The 14,284-nt window shown below is 39.1% G+C and overlaps 1 protein-coding gene across 4 annotated transcripts in view; it reads left to right on the top strand.

Annotated features, from left to right (window-relative positions):
* Positions 1–14,284, top strand: part of Osp (myosin phosphatase Rho interacting protein outspread) — a 164,107-nt gene that overhangs the window by 88,766 nt on the left and 61,057 nt on the right. The window lies entirely within an intron of this gene.

Here is a 14,284-nt window from a genome sequence, read left to right as displayed (position 1 = left end):
AAAATATTTTTCGCGAAATGCCTAGTAATCAATTGCGTCGCATGCTTTACATAACAAATTAATTCTCGTCTACAAAAGATCATAGATAAGAATACTGGAGACGAGAAGAAAAAAAGGAAAGAAAAATCAGTAATGATCCAATCGTGGGTAATAGAACGGCAATGATACGAAAATATGACGCGAGTCGCGTGGTTCGAGTATCATTCGCTATCAGAGGAATCCAAACATTATGCTAGATGATGAGATGCGAGAAACGGGATTTTTTATCGGAGATAACGCGCACGGCAGGCAGTATATCGGGAGGTCGAAGTCAATTGTACTCTACGATGGCCTGCCAAGCATGCATTAGTTGGCATCAGTCTACCCATCTACCCAGCCACCGACATTGCATTGGCAACGTCAGCGTAGCAGCGTCGCGCGAATACGAAAGAATGTTGCTATAAATGACCCTCCCTACCTTTCGATACCGTTACATCTCGAGTTTCCGCTTCCTGGTGTCGATGCATACGCGGAAACTCTTTCGAGCCGTCAGAATTGATTTACGTACGAACGAACGGTCAGAATAGAATTCATTACTGTCTCTCAGGAACGCCGACAGGATGATGCGTCCTAAAAGTGTGTTTGAATTGATGCAAATAATCCCTCGATCGTGAATATTCTTCAAATTGAATGCGATTTTTCCCAAGTAAAATTTTGATTATTTTTTTGACAGCGCAAAATTATATTTTATAAAAAAAATAAATACAATAGAGCAATAATCTTCTTTTCGCGCGTTAAATTTGTAGCTTAAAAGTGAGCGCGATAGTTGTATGTATTTTGTTTCGGCCGACTCGGCGTTTGAATCAGCCGGTACAGCCAGCGTCCCGAGGAGCAGTTTCCACTTTTGATTAATGCGTAAGTTTATCTCGTTCTTATACACTCGACGGCTTGGCGCGTAAAATGGAAAAAAAAGGGAAAGGGTTATATATCGGGTCCGCGCGCATAAATTGAACAGAATTGCCGTCAGCCTTGAAGTGTCCTTTACCCTTTATTTAAATCACTCTCGTGAGAGAGGAGCGATTGCGGAGATGGCATACGCGGCCGCGCTAAGGTCTTTGTAGGCGCAGCCTCTGCGCGGCCGCGGCATTATTCCCCGCCCGGCCATCCTCGAACTCAAATTAATGATCCGGTCTGGAGGTTTAAGAGGGTCATTCGTTTCGAGAATAATCTCGGCCGAAAAATGCGAAAAGATAATAACCGGTATACGCGTGCGGTGAACGCGGTGGACGCGGTGGACGCGACGTCTCTACCCCCGGTGCCGGTGACTGCTGAACAGAACAGAAGTCGTTCTGGTCGTCCTTGGCGCGGAAATGAGAAATTAGGCTAACGGGTCGAAATAAGTCAGTCGAAAGCAGACCCACGCTGTATTTCCGTTTGATTCGAATCATAATCTCGCGATTTTCGTCCACGTTTTCTCTCTTTCTCAAGAACTAAAGGATGTATTCACATTCATGGAAGAAGTCGCAAATTCGATGTAAATTAGATTATATATAGCTAGTGATAGCTGATTATAAATAGTTCAAAGATTCGAGATAAACAATCAAAACGCTCAAACAAACATCATGAATTATTTCTTGCTTTGAGTCGTGGTAAACTCGCTCGAATAAAAGTAGAATTAAATTTTTTTATTTCAATAAATGATAAGGTATATATCGATAATTGCAGACAATTGACAATAAACGATCTAGAACAATTTTATTTGTTATTTACTTAATTAATCTATAATTAAGTTTACGTGATTTTTCAAGGTAATTAAAATTCTGAATTGAATATCAAGAGAAATCATACGTTTGAATTAGATTATATTATTACTTTGTGCGATATATCGTATCTGTATCGGATTTAGACGATGCTTTTTAAAGCGATCCCCGGTGTCCTTGCGACGATTAAGAGATCGGGCTAACATTCCGTGAATAATCGGCGGCGCGGCGACTCCGCCGTTGCATTTAGCATCGATACATCATCATCGGGCCGACTATCGGCCGAAATTATGGCCGCCATTAATTTGCGACTCACGACTCCGTATTGCGCGCGCTGTCCCGGGACAGCCGCGAACGAGTCGCCGTTCGATGGTCTTTTTCTGCCGATCTGTAATTTGTTCTGTCATGAATCGTCGGCGGCGTCAGGCCCGGCGCGGTCGTGGGAGACCCGACGGAAGACCGATTGCTTTCGAGACAAAGCCTACTCTTACCTTCGTCTTCGGTCTACGTAGTAGACTACGAACGGGTTCGCGCGAGCAAAACCGAGACATTATACGCCTCCGCCCTGCGCCTTCCGCCGCGCGGAATTGAATCCGAGATAACCGACCGCCGCGTTCGCGAGGTTAAAAAGTAATGGAAAGGGAGACGCGCCGCGGAGTTTCCCTTTGGCAGAGTAACCCCGGCGTAATTGCTTTCGGGATAAGACCCACGGCCGGCGAATCATGTAAATGAAGGAGTCGTATCAAAGCCCGGGGTTATCCCGATAGGTGGATTATTGTTGTCTCCCGTTTCCTTCGCGCATTCTTATGGGAATTGAAACATTCCTCGCGGATAAGTCGTCGGGGAACAGCGTTAATACTCGAAATCAAGCTCTTACGCGGTCGAGAAAATTAAAAACGGATCGTATCTCTCAACCTGTGCGTGACTTTGAGACGAGTCGTTTATCCCGTGAAACATTCCCGACGTGCTCCTCTCGCGGCCGCTCTTATTTCGCCAGCTCGGCTGTGTAGCTAATTCGTTTAATTACACCGGCGTAAATCAGCTACTCTCTCGCTCGTAATCGGCCGCGGCCATCGGATTCTCGAATCATTCGCGAGTCCGGCCCCCGTCGACTCGCCTCCTCTCGATACGAAAGTGAAATGGACTTTCGCGGGGTACGATCGACGGGAGGGAAGGGGAGAGGAGAGGAAAGGATTATTAATGGCGTATCTCAGGATCACAGGATCGGAAGATCCAATTTTCTGATCGGCGGCCCCGTCCTTGAAGGTCGATTATACGCTGGAAATAATTGAAACGATTTATTCCGCGATTCGCGCAAACTCCGCTCTAATCCTGATCTGTTCGATGCGATAGTTCTCTCCCCCCCTTTTCCCCATTGCATTTACATAATTGATGTTTGATGAGACGAGAAGAGAGACGAAAGAGATATCTCTGATGCAGGACTCGGAAATGCTTGGTTCGAGATGTAGTTCTAAGATACTCCTCGAGCAATTATCGATTATTACGGTCGCACGAGGATTCCATCTGCGAAACGTCGCAGGAAATTACTATGAGACAGCGTATTTGTCATTACGTTCATCGCATCGTCGTCGTTCATGATGATAATTTGAATTTGTAAACACTAGCGATTTCTTCAATCATCGCTCTCGTATCGAATACGCTTTCACAGTGTCCGACGTAACGATCGTGCTACATCGCTAGCCACCATCATAGTTATGTGCCTATCGTAATGATATCCTGCGTGTTCCTGTCACACGACTTTGAATCAATTGACATATCATTTAACAGGTACATGCGTAACTATTTTAACTTATCTTTTAACAGCATCATAACATTGTAAAATTATAAAGATACTTATACTAGTCGTAACGAATAAAAATATCACAAGTATTAAGAAAAAAAATATATTTTTCTTATTTTCAATATTCAATATTCAAATTTTGCATTATTTATTAATTATTTCAAACAAGAAAATGTTATTTTGATTATACTTATCTAACTTTATCTTAACGGTAATCTTATGTTAGAAATTGAAATTCCAATAATTGAAAAAAATTGCAATTGTGTTGGCAAACACAACACCGTTATTAATTAACTGCAAAATTGCCTATTGTTATTGAACATTCTTCTATTGAAGTATTCATCGGAAAAAATGGACTCTGCTTCATTAAGTGTCCGTTTCTCGAATAACCTTATTCAATTGTGTTCTAAGCATTGCGACGTGAGGCGCGGCATATCGCCGACCTACTAATGATCACGATGACGATGATCGACGATGATCGAGGCGATGATGAAGCGGGTGACCCTCTTTCTGCCGACTATGTATATTCCAAGTTAAACGCAAGTTAATCGGCTGACCCCAATTAAACGATAGTCATCGAACAGACCGGGCGAGACAACAGATGCTTTACCGATAAATGTTAATGAACCGTAATAATGGCGTCGTTATTAGCGAGCAAACCCTCATTAATTAGGGAATCCTTTGTTCCACCTACATTTTCGCGATTTTTACGCGTTGACTGTTTCCATTTAGAAGAACCTCTCTTGTTGTCTATGTTCATAATTGACTATAAATTTCTTTAAAAGATAAAGAGACTAATAGAAGGCAATAATGAGGTTCTATATACACTAGGAAAAAGAATATTTGCATCGCACATAATTATGGTTTTTATAAGAATGATTATTACTGACAAGAGATTCAATGCGATCGTTATATTTGAAAAATCAAGCTTTAATCAAAGTTGTCTATTCAACGATAAATTCGATGGTAATTGAGGCTATTTAAATACTTTTTTATAATAGCATGAATTTTCACAATTTTTCGTTCGCACTTTTTGACAGTAATTTTTGTAAAATAGGAATCTGCATTATTTTTAATATATCAAATTTTATTATCTTGGTTATTGAAATCGTAGATTTCCGCGATTAAGAATATACAATTCGTGTATGAAATATATGCGGGGAGGTCTTCGCTCTTATTAGTTAATTTATTAAATCGCCACCGGAACAACAGTTCCGTTGTTCCATTTCGCCGGAATGCAGTTTCATTAATTCCCATTAATCGAAAGGATCCATAAAGGAAATCGAAACCCATACCAAGAGCGATCACGTATACACGACGTTTTAACGAAACAAATTACGGTACGGGAGATCCGTCTCGCTGCGACTACATCACCATAGCGAGAGAGAGAGAGAGAGAGAGAGAGTAAGAAAGAGAAAGAGAGAGAGAGCTCCCCGGCAATTACGATCCGGCATCATCGGTCAGATCCGTTTGTTCATCTCGCGCTATGTCAAGCATGCACACATGCGCACACAAACACAAACATATACACATAGTCTGATTATCGTTTTCGTCCCCTTGTTCCTTTTGCACGATGTTGCTGCTGCCGCTGCTGCCTACATTCGATATTAATACCGATACGCGTGTACGGATTTGCATGCTCGCAGGCCTGAATGCACACATCGGGGCGCCGCTGTGGATGCACATTTGGATGCATACACAGGCACACATACATATGTCTACGTATGCGCGCGCGCGCGCTCGATCCGTGCAGGTCGTGTACGTCTTACGTAATGCTCGTCCCGTGTCAACCGTGGCTTAGCGATAACGATGCAGAGGACGAGGAAGAGAAAGCCGATGGGAGCAATGTACATTAAGGAAAGGGGAGGGGGAGGGGGAAAAGAGCGAAACGAAAGGGGTCCCGTACCGCGACGTTTTATCTCACGAGGAAGTCACCGTTTAGGTCTCGCGAGGACATATGCGTGTACATCGCGCGTTTAGGATATATACATATATATACGTATAAGATGATGTAACGCTCCATCGTAGATTATGACCGTCACGCGATCTCCAAGTTTTTCGCAGAAAATCTTCGTGCATGCTACCTTCCGAAGAGAAAACGTTATTCTTTTAGCTATGCTTGCGAGCGTCGAAAGTATCATGAAGTGAATTTCGATAAAGCAACTCTCACTCGCCACGCAAATTTCTCTCTTGACGTGCTATTAAGTAAATATTTCATTTATTTAAATTTTATCAATTTTGTCACTCGCAGCTGCAGTGAATTATTCAAGCAGCTCTTGGATGGAAATACATTCTTAAATATTTAACTATATATTTCTATCGAGTGTTATATCAATTATCTCGAGTATACTTTGAAAAATGTTTGACTACGACCTCCTTGCTAATAAAAATCACGCAGCATTTCAGGGTTAATGCGAATGGTCCGCATCTTCACAATATGGGAAGAAGCTGCGCCTGGGATTAATGATACCGTCAAAGATGAATGCGGGATTTCTATGGTTGAAATATACTTCTTGTACACTCTGTCGTTTACCGTGTGACACGTATAAATTTTTAGCGCGCGGAATTGCCTTTGCAAGAATCCCAAGTGCTGTCCGGTGTATGAAATTTTGCATTATTGCGCTTCTTGATAACAGTCATTTTCGCGTCCGTGTAATTTTATTATATAATTTTTACACGAATCCTCCACCCCTAACAGTCTATTCTCGAGACGAAATATACGGTTTGTATAATTTTATGATTAGAAATTAAAATTAAAATCTCTCTCGCAGAGGGTGAGTTTTTTCATGTTTTTAAAATATTCTACAAATAAATTACACAATGTAATGTATTTAATGCAGATGTGGCATGAAAATAATATTGCAGCCAATAATTTTGAATTCTGAAATTTTCACGCGTTACATTGTAATCGATTATTCTATGTTGACCTTATGTAACGGATACATGTAGTTGAATACTCCGAGTTTAATCTGTCACGACGGATACTTAAGACGTTGTATTCTTTATTAATGATGGTATTAATCAAAATCAGCTGGAAACTACGCGGGCACACAATACGCCATATTAATCCCTTTAAATTAATGACATTGGTAGCTCACTGACGTCTGCTCCAAAAACAGTGAGCATACATATACCTGCATACTTGCATCGAGCGTGGCGCTTGGCAGCCACGCAAGAAAAAAAATGAACATGAAAAAGGACGAGGCGCCTCGTAGGATCCTAATGGCGTTTCTTCGCATGTCAGCGACGTAAATCAATCACGGAGAAAGAAGAAAGAGAGAGATAGGGTCGGCAATAAAATATTACGAAAGGATAGTACATTACTTCGAAAGGAGTTTTGCTCTGCAAATGGCATAATGCACTGCGAGCAGCAAATCTAAATTTTATTGCGACATTTCTTTCTGAAGAATATTACTGTCAATTTTACCATAACTTCGTGGTATTTACGTGAAATGCAATCAGCACGACGATTATTATAAATGTCCTCGTTTAAAATTTTACAGAGAAATCGGCGAACGTTCAAAAACCATGCTACATTGCTGCAAATCGCTGGCATAGCGCGCTACATGTTTCCTATTTCGCCGCGTGCTAATAGTCAGAAAGCAAACGGCGAGATACTATATTCGTGAGGTAATATTTGCTTAATTAGCTCGGAGGAATGCTTAGGGCTTAGCTGAATAACTCTCGCAGAGACACTCACCTGAGAAAGGCTTAGGGTTCGTTCACATCGCAGCGGAAGAGCGCCGACCGAATGAGGGAGTGATCGACCCCGATAATCGATCCGCCCAGCCAATAAATCCCGTCGCGTTGGTTTTAATTTTACCTCGCGCAATCGTAATCTCACATCTGATCACTTAGTTAGGCGGGAGTCAATGGTAATTCGTATAATTGTCAATTCTGCCTCTTCTGCAACCGGAGAATATTATACATGTTCTGATTTATTTCTCTCTCGTCACGTCGAGAGTGCGTAAATTGAAACACTGTGAAAAATATAAATCGATAAAATAAATGTATAAATTGAACGCCAGGGTTGATGTAACTCACGTCATGTAAGAAGGAATTCTGTCTTCCGCGATTTTCCTCAGATCAGACTGCATCTTGCCGCGCCGAAAGCGATGAGGAACAGAAGCATGCTCTTGATCAGTCGCGCTTGACGGTATCAGGGAACTCTAACGATCGTGTCTCGGCGTGTTTACACCTGGCACCTGGCACGGTACGCTCCAGCAATCTAATTCCTGGATCGCCATTCCGGTTGCCATTCTAAGGCATGGTGGTGCTCGTCCTTTATAGCTATCTTCATCGCGCGAGCAAACCGAATCCATGAAAATGCGTCGGAATCTGAAGACAGCACGTGGTCGCCGAGAAACTGACCTTGTTGAATTCTCTCTTTTCTCTCTCTCTCTCTCGCTCTTTCCGCATCGTTTGACGGCAAGTCCCAAGGCGTGGCGCGTTCGGAATCGTCATCATATTGCACGATCCAGATTATAAAAGTCCTAACGGTTGGTAATGGCGCGCCCGCCGTGCGGAATTCCTTTCCTGATTTTCACAGATCTCGTTGCAAACGATATTATCTGAGAATACGGAGATCGCACTGCACTGTAAGAAACATTACGGAATTATACATAATGAGATAATGAATTATATATAATAAAAAATGTGTAACTTTTCTATTATTTAATTCTATTATATAATTTTACATTTATTATTCATGTAATTTTTTTTATTGCTCCACTACATCGCGACGCAACTTCCGCAAAATTTTATATGAAACTCTCTCTAAAATATTTGATATAGAAACTTTGAAAATGTGTTACAACAAACAAACAAAAATATCAATACATATATTCGCAGATACTTAGCTTCCAGAATGTGTACGCAGATGTGAATGCCTCTGTTATCCGACTGTTGCAATCTGTTCTATTTCGATCGATCTCACGCAAGACCGCATTATAGGCCCCAAGATTCGATTGAATTGACGATAGACTATATTTTATCCTTTGAAAATCCGGTATGTTACATTTCTGTCGTATCTCGAATTTCTCACATCCCCTTATATCCCCACACAATATCCTAAGGATTTTCTAAGAAAGAAGTCTAAGCCATTTTTCACTCTACGGATTCTTTTATTTGAAAGATTAGATTTTTTTCGAAAAAGATGCGATGCGTTAATCCCAAGTTATACTTTGAATGAAATGAATTGAAGGATTTTCACGAGAATTAAATCTTAGCAGTTTTAAAAGTTATATAAAATTTTATTTCTCTCTCTCTCTCTCTCTCTCTCTCTCTAAAATTTAATTTTCAATAAACTTTATTTTATACAAAAGTTCTAAGCCTTGAACTACATCAGATGACTATGCTTAATCGGCACAGACATAAAGAGGAGATACGCTATTAGGAGATATTATATTTCTTAAATTGCGAGATTGGCAGATCGAGTAGTTGTCAACCTGTCAAGCTTCGTGAAATGGGTCACTCGTTTCTTGCTACTTCTAAGGTCTCCCCGTCTCCGCCCATCTGTCTATCGTACATTACCGCTATGCTTAACGGTTAGCCGGAACACGGAAGCTTGGCTTTTACGGTTCAATGAAACATAATCTGGAACGGATCGCCGCCATGCGATCGCGACGCGATTCTGCTGAAATCGAGTTTGAGACCGCGACCTGTTCGCGAGTTGCATCGCGATAAGCGGTTGCATTTGCAATTAGGCGCGAGTACAGAAAGAAGATAACGTTAAGTAGGTTGATAGAGATGCTTATTATGCATTTTTTCGAGAATAGTTGCCCGATGGTCATCGAGATTAGACGCAGGCAGACGCGTGAGAAGCAAAAATCGTTTCTCCTCGGCGCGATAAGCGGGAATTACAGGTTGACAACTACTAAAAGATCCACGTAAAATGCAAAATAGGGAGCGGCCGAAATATATTACGGCCTCATAAAAGGTACGCTAAAAGCATTCTCTGCTGCTGCTTCGCGACGATCTCTCTATTCGCGCGCTAATTAATCCTTCTCAGAATAACATGAAAAGAATCTATAAAATTTTGCAAAGCTTGTTAAAATTGCAAACAATATTCTCGTACGTCATTTCTTTTAAATGACACGGTTATAATAATTTCGTAACGAAATATAGCGTGTCTGATGCCGTTTTTAGACATTTTACAGATAATACTGGAATTTCATCGAGACTCGGTCTATTATAGTTTTCTTTTCTCGGACGATGGTCGGCCCGATTTTTTTCATCAATATACCTTTTGAGAGGAAGAGAGAAAAATGCGATTGTTTCCTTTTACGACGCGTGCTTTACCGGGGATAGAAAAACTTATCGGCGCCAATGCCATGGGCAGACCATCGTCTGGACCAATCCTGCGGCGGCGGAGCGGGGCTGAAACTCATTTCGAAAATTCCTGAGGGAGAAGTATGTAATTATCTGGGAATAATGGACACCCTAGGCGGCCCGGGTAACTTTCGTCCGCACTTAGACGCGCGTCTCGGTCCAGCCGAGAATGTTGGCCGGCGGATTTATCGTTCGTGCCGACAGCGGCGACGTATAAATTATAATTTCTTTTCTTGCGGAGCCCCCCCCCCTCCCCTCGCACTTTGGTCGATCACCATCGTTAGGTATGAATTCGAAATGCACGAAACTCTGGCGATTGTACGTGATAATGCACGACTTTGCGCTCTCGAAACCGCATCCTTGTATCTTTTTACTCGTCGAGTCGCTCCGACGTGTTTATAATTTCGGGTTTATTAATTAAGCTGTGTATGGAGCTGTGGAAGGCGTAGTTGAGGATACAATGGAAAGAGTTGAGGATAAATTATAGGTTGGAGAATATAGCGCGAGATTTCGCCGACGATACTGCGTTATTAATTGTTCGGTTAATTTCTCAATGGTATAGGGAACCTGCTATTACAACAGAATTTTTCGTAGGCGCTAAAGACATACTTTACCACGCGCGTGAAATATACAAGCACTCGCCATAGGCTTATACGTACAGGATTGTTACTTTATATCATAATCAAGATCTTATTCTTGCACGTATGTACAATGCTATATTAAAAATTCTATATGAAATTATATACTATTTTATTCTTTCGATCGTTATAAGACTAGAACACACATAAATTTTGCTAAAAAAAAATAATTGTAAGTAGTAATAAAAGAAAAATAATTGAAATAATTTATAAGACATTTCTAAGAAAAAATAGGTATTATATAATTCGAGATATTTTTTATTTATCTAAAAAATTTTGGAAAACTTGGAATTTTTTGTCAAGATTTGAATAAACACTTTGTAATTTTATTTATTATTTGTTACATTTTTCACTCAGAATCCTTGCAAGGAATCGGATTTCAAAGTTATAAACAGCCTTTGCTGTAAAGTGTTTCATGTGTGAATTTCTCACCTTACGAAGGAAGATATACTCAAGGACCCCACGATGCTTAACTGAATAGCATCTCTCTGAAACTTCGATCTGGGACCCACGATTAGACGATTTATCGCAAGCAAGAGATTGAGAAATGAATCATGATTACTTTTTTTTCGGATGGCCAGTAGAAGTTTGTTAAGTGGAATCTAACGAAACGAATGCGCAGCATGAGATTATTACGTCGGTATCGTTTGTTCTTTAGTTCTTTCTTCCTTCTACAGAAAGAGAAGAATGAGAGTATTATTGACGTATGTTGATTAGATTGTCAGAGTTTCGCTCAATTATCTCATCGATGGATGTAAGGTAGCAAAAAGAGAATTAATGAAAGAACGGTACCACATAGATCTTTCTCTTTCGATTATTTCATATATCCGTTCGCAATATTAGACTTCAAGGATATAACATTTTTTAAAAACAAGGTCTCTTTTTCGGATTTTTTCTCATCGGAAAAAACTTTAGTCGCTCTTTCCTACTTATTTATCCGCAGATATCCTGTTGTCGCATCGCTCTCTATGTCTAGTTGCGACATACGATATAAGGATGAGAGCACAGGACACGCGAGGATGAGATCCGATTCTCTCGGATAGAACAAGGTGTTAGTCGGCCGCAATTATCAGTAATGATAGCTTCGCCGGGGCCTGTCCGCAACGTTCTAGCAATGACAGTTATTCGCTAGCTATATCGATAGCCAGTCGCGCATGAACGGATGTACGTGACCCTTCAGGATCATTGAATAGCTGCAGGATTCTAGAATTCCGTTACCTCTATCTTTCTCTTTTTTTTCTATGTTGCTCTCGGATATAGCGATGATCGGTGGGAATTTTGAACTTAGCTGGAATTATCGCGGTTTTTTAAGTACTCTGTTTTTTAATTTAATTTTTTATCACTGCTGTCATTTTATATTTTTTATTTTATACTTTTATCAAATTTGTAACCTTTTGTTTTCTTCGAATTTCACAAAAATTATTTTCTATATAATTCTTATTTTAAAAAGATTATTTTTATTCAACGTTAATTACTTTAATGAATAATATCTTTATCCGAAGAAAAATTGAAGAATAGATAAAAGTTGATTTATATATATAAGAATCTTTTAAATTGTAATTTATTAGCATTTCACTTACAAAATTATGAATATAAAGTTTTTGAGATACATATAGTAAACACCCATAATTTATATTATATTCAAACTCACGAATCTTTTCTACTCGTTTGAAAAGAAATATTCTGTGAAGAGATAAGGTATATTTATTATTTTCTTTTCTTCTTGCGATTCATCTTTTATTTGATGGTCCAGCTTTTCTCTCGACTGTTTGGGTGTTTCTTTCTATCTCTCCTTTTAACTGCTTGTCTGGACCAGATGCACGAAATCGTTTCGTATTGGCGAAAGGTTCCCTCTTGGTGTCCAAACGAGTTTTAAATTGCTTCGCCGAGGGTATTTGAATGCGAAAGCACGCGACGATGTAAAATTGACTGCCTAAACGCACCTGTTCGCCCAGTTGGTCGATTCTAAACTCTCTGCCTTGTCCTTGAGGTTTAATGCATTGTACCAGATCGTTATTACTGCGCCATTGGGCTTTAGGTATCAGAATCAATGTATGTTGAAAAGTAAAATATTAATAAAAAACTAAATTGTAGATTAAAAAAACTGAATTCTGCTTTCAGTTCTACAAAGATCAGTCGATCCTTGAATGATCAGATTCACTGTTATATTTACATATTTATTTTAGTCGATATAAAGACGGAATAGCACTAAAAATACAAAATTCATAGAATTTTAAACATTATAAATTTATAATGTAACTATGAGAAGAAAAATAATTGTACACGACTAGTACTATATAAAATTTTATAAATATAAAATTTTTGCGTACATTTTAAACTACGTAATAATGTATAATAATACAATAATAGGTAAATAGAAAATTGTTACGAATATTTTTAGAATATAATACAATTATTTGAAAAACAATTGATATTGAAATTTAATAGACTCGAGTTTCATTTGATTTATCGTCACGAATAAGGAAGAATCTTGTAAAAAAGTTTCGTAAACTCTGCAAGTTCTCTTTAAATTCGTACATTCCATGAGAAAAGACAAGACTTAGATCAGAAATTATGCGACAGGTGATTGAGTGATGCGCTTAACGTTACGCATAGTTTTATAATCTGAGTTATGATCTTACATAAATTCCGAATCTGAAAACATTCGTTGAGTGTCTTATCGATGAACTTTTATATATTCCGTTTTATTTTTTCGCGTAAACTAAAGTCGTAGTTTGGAAACGCCAACATTTTGATTCTTTATTCGTCATATTTATCGATACGTTAAGTCGAGATACAAACGTCAAAAACATATGGTGCTTTATAAATTGTATATGTAAACTGTACATTACAAACATTTATACAGTAGAATAAACTTACTACTTATATTGACAATGAGTATTAAAATATTTATGAGTATTAAAAATAATTTTTCCAAATTTAATTGTGTTTATATATAATTTTTTATCTTGTTTGACTTAAAAGATTCCATATTTTCGATAAAATAGAGTTTTGTTTTATTGATATCATCTTGTACAAATTAAAAATCGTTTCTTTCTTACTTACAAGTGTGTCGCATTAAATAATATATCCAATTATTTAAAATATGCAGATCGAGAGAAAGAGATTTATGTGATATATGTTTATGTATATAAAATTTTTATGTAGAGCGACGTTCGTATTATGCGCACACTCACAAGTTTATAGACTTATACAAAAAGAAGCATTATATATATAAACGCTTTTGACGATAAAGAAGCCCAGCATCCATTTCATATCCGACCGTGATCCTGATCTCGCGTATCATGTGGAAACAGTCCTTCTATGATCCGACCAATCGAATCGAGCGCGGCTCGCCGTCTGAAAAAAGATTCAATTTAGCGGCTGTCCAGGTTGACGAGGATAAGCCGAGTGCGGAGAAAATCTCGCGATCGAGAGGCTTGGATTCGCTACCGTGGCCAGATCATCCTAGATAAGGGAGAGGTACATTCTTCAGGATAATGTTAGGTCTTTCATTCGCGAAAGCGGGATACATTCAAGGTGCTTTGTGTATGTCAGACACGGCTTGTCAGATATAACGTCGCAAAACGACTAATGTTCCCGATGATTGCTTCGTATTTCGTAATTCATGTTCCGTCATGGGGAATTGTAGGGGAACGTGCGCAGTGGTTTGTCTACTTATTTATCTCGAAGTTAAAGAAAAACGGCGATATATATATATCCTTCACATTTTACAGATAAAATTATAAAAAATCATTTATTTTGCAGAGATTATT

This window comes from Camponotus vicinus, unplaced genomic scaffold (genome assembly GCF_025532165.1).
Source record: "Camponotus vicinus isolate PSW18456_S1 unplaced genomic scaffold, iyCamVici1.0 SCAF_9, whole genome shotgun sequence".
Taxonomy (NCBI): domain Eukaryota; kingdom Metazoa; phylum Arthropoda; class Insecta; order Hymenoptera; family Formicidae; genus Camponotus; species Camponotus vicinus.
The sequence above is the reverse complement of the archived record's forward strand: the minus strand, read 5'-3'. Positions and strand labels throughout refer to the sequence as shown.